The sequence below is a fragment of the Apus apus genome, chromosome 8 (assembly GCF_020740795.1).
Source record: "Apus apus isolate bApuApu2 chromosome 8, bApuApu2.pri.cur, whole genome shotgun sequence".
Taxonomy (NCBI): Eukaryota; Metazoa; Chordata; class Aves; order Apodiformes; family Apodidae; genus Apus; species Apus apus.
The window spans coordinates 20,051,202-20,058,609 of NC_067289.1; positions in this window are offsets into that span (position 1 = coordinate 20,051,202).

The following is a 7,408-nucleotide window of genomic DNA, read 5'->3' on the forward strand; positions in this document are numbered from 1 at the left end:
ACAAGGAAACATGGAAGCATCCTTAGGTTCTAAATAATTATATTTGCTAAGTGTACACAAAGAGCTTGGCTGCAGTCTCACCATCAATCTGACTGATTTCTGGCAGCTCCTTTCCCCTCATGCATTGAGATGGTTATTGGAGTGCTCACAGGATACTTGCAGGGGATTTCTTTTTCTTCTGTGATAAAAATGATGGTCACAATTAGCAATCAGCAAACAGCCTATGGCATCATTGCAGACAGATTTTTTTGGACAATATTTAAAGTTGAAAGGAGTAATTTTATTTTGCATAAGTGCTACTTAAATATTCTTTACATTCAAACATTCCTAGGGGTAAAAAAGCCATTTTATAGGAGAGCAGTTCAGGCTGTTATTGACATCAATACAGCTCATCTGTTTACGTAATTCTAAGTAGGATATGTTTGGTAAAATACTTTCAGGAAAAGTCCTCTTAGTGAGTATTGAGTGAATACTGAATGACAGGAATTCTTTTTCATAATTACTTCGTATTTAATTACTATGTCATAGGCCTACATTAAAGCTTACTTGAAAGATTTGTTTTTCTATGGATTATTGAAAAAAAGACCAAAGGTATTTAATATACATGACTTGAGAATAAGGTTTTCCCAGTACATAATATGTTAAGGTGATGCAAAATAAAATGTCATATTTTTTTCCCCTTTTATATTCAGTGGTTGACAGTTTTTAGTTTTTTGTTCTGTATCTTCTGTTTTCTGTCATTTTCCTCATGTCTCTAAATGAGTTGTAACCTTCAACAATTTTGTTGTCCATCAAAATCAGAAAACAGAGAAATCTCACCAACTGAAACCTTTTGATTTTCAGTGCTGCTTGTTCTGTCTTTCTTAGTTCAGCCTCAAATTTAGGATCTCTCCATGGGGGAAGATGGATCCTTGGTGAAGACTGACTTTGTTACAGCTTGACAGCACTTTATTACATGCCTCAGTTTTACAGGCTTTTTTTATAGCATTAAACTTCATGTTTAACTGAAAATTGAAAATAAGTTGAAAATTCAAAACAAGTTGCAATCAGAGCTCCAGCACCGCTTTGTTGTGTACTGCTGCAGATTTCAAACTCTTTTTGCTAACTGAACCTTTTTTAAAAAACAAAGCAAGACAAAACTTTGGCCCAGCTGATAACTATGGTGATGCTTTGCTGAGAACACTGGAAAAACACACATGGAATGTCAAACTGAATGGTGAAATGAGTCTGAAGTCATTTGTCTACGGGATTTTGCTGAATCTCTGTGAAATGTGAATCTGTGACTGTGCTCAAAAACATCTTCACAGTCGTGCTCTTTGCAAAGAAGTCACCTCACTGAGAAGTTAGGCAATGAAGTGAGCTGTGCCTCAGAGCTGATAATCTTGGACAACTCAATTTGTTGTTTAGTATTTTACCTAGATAGAAAATGGGATGATGACATGGCAGGTACATGACAGGTACATTTTAAAGATTTGTTGCTAATTATCTGCAAGAAGCTTTTGGAATCTTGTATGAAATTCATGTTTAATGTTTACTGTGTTAAAGATTGCTGAAGGAAATAGAGAAGACAAGAAAGAAGCGTAAGAAGGTAGGAATTTCTGGGAGGGACACTGCTGCTTCACCTGTCTCTGCCTGCTTTGAGTCTTGCCTAATTAGCTTGTATTTCATCTCTTGGAGCAAAGAATTCCCTGCTACGTGTTTGTCCATGAGGAGCACAGTGAGATCCTGCTAGAGGACTGTTCCAATGTTGATAATCAGCTCCAGTGTAACTTTTTTTTGTTTGTGTTTGGTTTTTGTTTGGGTTTTTTTTTGTGGTTTTGTTTGTTTGTTTGTTTTTTGGGTTTCTTGTTGGGTTTTTTTGTAAAAACAAGCAAATTAAAGACCATAACCAATATGTTTCCAGTTGCAACATGGTGAACAAACAGATAATTTTACCCCCTCTGCTGCTTACCAAAGCAATACTATAAAGATCCTTTTAATTTAGGTTAGTGCTGTGAAGATTAAAGCTTAATTAAAATGCTAAAACAAACAAAAAAATTAAAACCTGAAGCAGCACAGGAAAAATAGAATGACATAATTATGGTCCAGTGGATACTTATCACTTGGTATGAAGCTTTAGAGAAAAGGTATTTTTCACTCTCAAGTAAGAATAATTTTATTCTAATCATAAAATTGAATGCTCAGAACAACCTAGAATCAAAACTGTTTATAAATTAATAAGGACAGTAGGAAGGGATGTGTTATTCCTCTCATAAAATATAGGATAGCAAGTTTTTTCTTTGCTGGTCCATTTCCTTAAAATTCTGTTGCACAGCCACCAGGGAGAAAGACTTTATGAAGACAGAAAAAATTACTGTATTCCAGTATTTCAGAAGGCTTGCATAGAAATTCAGCTATTTGATTTTAAAGGTCTCTTACTTTCAAATTCATTAATAAACATACCCTATCATGAATTTGGAGGAGGTCAGATTTTTCAAGTGGTACCAAGAGCATAGTTTCCTTTTATCAACAGAGCTACACTAATTTGTACCAGGTGAAAAGGTATGTGGAGGTGTCAGTGTGATATAATTAGCAGAAACTCCTCCAGGAATGAGATTGTTACTGCCTTTGTTGGCTAGTTAAACATTTGTTGCTTTGCCAGATTTATCCTAATGAGTTTAAAATAATTGTGGAAAAACCATATGTTTGCCCAGTAGAAGGCAAACCAAGACATGAGACAATAATCTCTCAGTGCAAAAAATCAAAGTAGTGATCTCTGTCCATGACAAAGCAGGAGCACAAGGGAAAGAGTAGCTTCAGCTCATTAGTGTGTGCACAGCTGTCTTGCTACTTTCTGCAAAAACTTTGCTAGCAAGATCCAACAGCTCTTACCCTGGAGAAGTAACTCCAAAGACAACTGGACTAAAAATGCCCTCTCGTTAACTTTGTTCACCTTGCTCAAGCATTTTAAAACTGTCGTGAGCCATATATCACACATTTTTAACCTGCACAGAATCGTTAGTAAAATTAGACATTTATCCTTTCATCAAGGCAACATTACATTGTTTCAATATTGTGATGATTTACTGTCCATATAACTCGACCTGGCAGCTTAACAGTGACTTCTCGCCACAGGATGCCCTGGAAGCTGAAAGGTTTCTGGACTTCAAGGACAAGCTCATGGACATCATCTGTCGATACCAGTGAATCTACTGAGGTTGCTGCAACTGTCTGGCCCGGGATGTCTGTGAGAGGCAAACAACTGGAGGCTTCTGGAGCACACAGGTGAAGTGTTTCATCCAAGTCTGCCCCATTCTGAGACTCTTCCCTGATATCTCATTTTGCCCACTGTTGGAGACAGGATATTGCATTACCTGGAGCTTTCATCAGGTTCTGTACAACACTCTTACGTTAGCAAACGTTTCTGGCAAATGAAAATTTCAACTTTAAAAATATTGTCCTTCCTTTTCTAATCAAGATACAAACGAATTTCCTGGCTTCCAGGCTAGCAGAGATGTAGGAGGTCTCTACAGACCTACAACTCAGTTAGTTATTCCAGGATATATTTCTGATTATGTTAGCTAAGCTGTTAAGAAATCTTACAGTATAAATCTCTCTGGTGGTGTTCCTGCAAAACTTAAAAAAAAAATCTTTCACCAGGCAGTACTGCAGGAAATTCTCCCACACCCACCAGCTTGGATCATTGTCTTTGAGGAACCATAGATTATGAGGACATGAAGGGCTATATAATTTAATATCACCATGAGCAAATGTAGTTAAAAATTATAATTATAATTTCCATCTTAAGAAAAGTGAAATATTTTTGTTCTCAAAGAATTATTAGTTTCTCATAGCTACTTACAGAAAAAAAGCCATGTAAATTTATTCTAGGATGCCATTGTACAACTTACCCTGCCAGGGGCTCAGGCTATTTATGATTTTGACTGCATCATCTTCACTAAACTTAAAAAAAATATATTTCCATGGTAACCACTGCATCACACAACATAGACGTGTATATGCCACTTGGGTCTTTAAAGAGGCTGAGTCTGGAAAGAAATTATAGCCTGCAATTTTTTACAAAATAACATTCTTCTTAGCAAATGTTTGTTTTGATGTTTTCTCAAGAAATACTAGTTTTACATTAAAAACATCATATAAAATAATGCACGTACAATAGCATAGTTCTGTGATAAAACCATTAACATTATGAGAGTCATTCATGCAGGTGAGATCACTGGGCTGTAAGAGAAGAGAGGGAAGGGGTGTGAGAGGTTGATATTCTGTTGGTCTGTCTTTCTGTTAGTTCTCTTAGCCATTATTTTTCTATTTTTCTGTTTCTATCATAGTACAATGATAAGGTCAAAGCAAGGTCAGAGTGGTCACATAGATACAAATGGTTACCATATATATATGATTAGGTTTTCAAACTGATTTTTGCAGGTACTCTCCTGCAAAAAAGTGGAGGTCATTTTGTTTGTCTCTAACTTTTTAATGAAGCTCCACATATTCATATTAGAGCCTTTAAGGATGCTTCTTTTCGTCTTCCTGTTCGGATGCAGCATCCCACATCCCAGACCTGTTTTGTGATCCATGCAAGTAGGCTGCATTGCAGAGAGCTGACAGAGAAAAGCTTGGAGGCACAACCCTTGTTGGCTTGCCTGGTTGCGGCTTTGGGCTCCTACAAGGCCTGTTAAACAGGTCCAAAATGTCAGAGCTAAATATTCATGTCTGCTCATACAGCAGCATCAAACAGCAGGAGGTCTCTGCTGGGTAGCGTCAGTGAGCTAGAATATTATTTTTGTGGTTCAAAGTAGATTTAAAGCAAAAAAACCCCAAGTATATCTGAAGCCTGGGGAGATGTCTGACATGTGGATTTTGTCTCATGGATTCCAGTGAAGTGCCTCTGGACCAGGAAGCCATGGACTGTGCCTGTGGCTTTAGTGTGTGGCTGTGGGCCTGCTGGCACATTACACACAGGTTCTGGCAGAGGCTGCTTGTTGGTGCAGCCCCGTTCATGTTGGAGCCACTTTCCCACTGGAATAATCAGAGCCTGAGACTGTCTCTCTGCACTCTGGAAATCCTTCATTTTCTTGGCAAGCAGAGTCGCTTGCCAATATTTAGCCCTCAGCAATTTTTTTATGATTGAGTTATAAAACCTGAAAATATGAGCTTATAATGAAAATGCCAGCACCACATTAAAGATAGCAGGAGCTGTGGGCACTGCAATGATGTTCTTGCTATGGTTTAAATTCCTTCTCCAAACCAGCCCTGCTTCCCTCAGCGCTGGCAGTAGGAGCTGTTCTCAGCACCTGATGCTCTGAATGTGCCAGGTGTGGGCAGCCGCATGGACGGGCTGCCTCAGCACACAGCCCAGGTCTGAGCTGTGCTGCACCATTCCAGGAGGGAGAGAAGAGGCTGTAAACAAAGTGATGGCATACAGTTATCTTGTTTTCTGCAATTAATCTTATACCTAGGGAATGCCTATAATTTGACTTGACTTCTTGTTTACACCCACTTACGCAGCCAAGTAAGGGAAGGCTAGACTTCTGTTTTCTTGGAAAGAGAGATTTCCCTTTGCTCCTCATGCCAGAGCCTTGGGGTTATTCTACATTTCTCTTTGCCTGTTGGGGTCACTTGAGAACCTTTTCAGACTTCACGGATATAATGTCCCCTCCCTGGAGGTGTTCAAGGCCAGGTTGGATGAGACTTTGTGCAACCTGGTTTAGTGTGAGGTGACCCTGCTCATGGCAGGGAGGTTGGAACCTGGTGATCTTTAAGGTCCCTTCCAACTTTAACCTTTCTATGATTCTATGATAATATATATCATGTATATATTATATAAATACTTATTATTTCTTGTATACACATTGCATATAATCTCCTGCAACTTGAAATACTTTTGACTACCTAATTTTTTTTACTTAGAATAGTGACATCTGGCTGAAGCTGAACTGCCTGGGATGGGGTGGAGGGCAGAGCAGTGGTGCCTTTGAGGGAAGGCACTTCAGGGATGCTGACAGCTTCACTTCACCCTTTCTTCTGCCTCTCCCTTTACACTTCCCATTTCCCTTCTCCTTTCATCTGTCTGTTCCTTCCTTCTGTTAGGACCTTACCTGACTGAACGCTGGAGTGGAGGATTAGGAAATTAGTAAACTAATGTGATTAGAATATCTGCCATAATAGAGTTTCACATATCCAAATGTAGGGTTGAGATTTCATTGCCCTCACCATTGATTCTGAATGTGCAGAGGATCACTGTGTCCATCAAGGCAATCCTCTACAATTAGTCATTCTTGACTGGAAGTTATTATTATAATAGCTGCTAATGAATTACTTTTTGAAAGTCATTTTGGCGTCACAGAACTGGGGGCTGTGAAAGTAAAGGCTAAGTTTAGAGTAATAAAAATGGAAGAGAATAGTGAGTCTGGAGAAATAAAATACCCACGGATTAAGCTGGATGACAAGTGGTAGTAAAAATAGAATGAAGACTAAAAATTGAAAGGAGTATTGAAAACTTGAGGCATAAACAAAGGCAAGCTCTGGGATGAGGAAAGAGAGCAAAACTTCCTCAGATTTCAAAGTGCAGTGCAAATGGAAGGCCCTGTTTGCACAGTAGGCTGCTTAGGGCCTTGGCTGCACAATTTCTCCCAGTATTAGAAATGCATTTTAAATACCAGTTTACATTACCATGGCAACCATGCAGATTGGCCATGTCTTTGCTGAACTCATAAAATACAGGAACTTAAAACCCCAGAACCTCACGTAGCCTGATAACTCGTCTGTGAATTAGTTTTTGATGGTTACAATTAATTGTCCCTTACCACTTGTCTATTCTAATTTTGTTTCTCTTTACCTGAAATATGTCCTTCAGAGTCAGGACCTCATTAATCACTGTCTTTCCCAGTGGTATAACGCTACTGATATTCAGAGATTACCTGTAATATGTAAGAAACACATTGATGAATGAGCCCTTGAAATTCCATGTTTAAGCTGTGTGGTAAAATAGCATCTCTGTTAATATTGCAGTTTCTTTGCTTGAGATAATTGCACCTTTCTTGATTGTCAGATAGTCAGGGAAATAAAGGGAAGAGAAGAACAGCTATGACTGAATCATTTCTGAAATGACAACCCCTTTCTCCTCCTCCTCACCATCTTAGTGACACTACAGGGAGAAAAGGGTGCTCTCCTATCCAGGAGAGACAAGAAAGTTGATTGGCATAAGGTTAATATTCACAGCTTCAGTATCTGAACGCTGAGCATGCCAGCTAGAGCAGGCCCCAGTCCCAGTGTGGGATGGTCTTGCAAGTATTTTAAAAATAAATCTAATGAATTCTCTGATCGTGTATTAACAAGCAGTAGTTGGAACCAGCAAGTATGTTCTCTTTTGCTCAGGACCATGTTTCCTCTGGTCAGTCCATGTCCCACA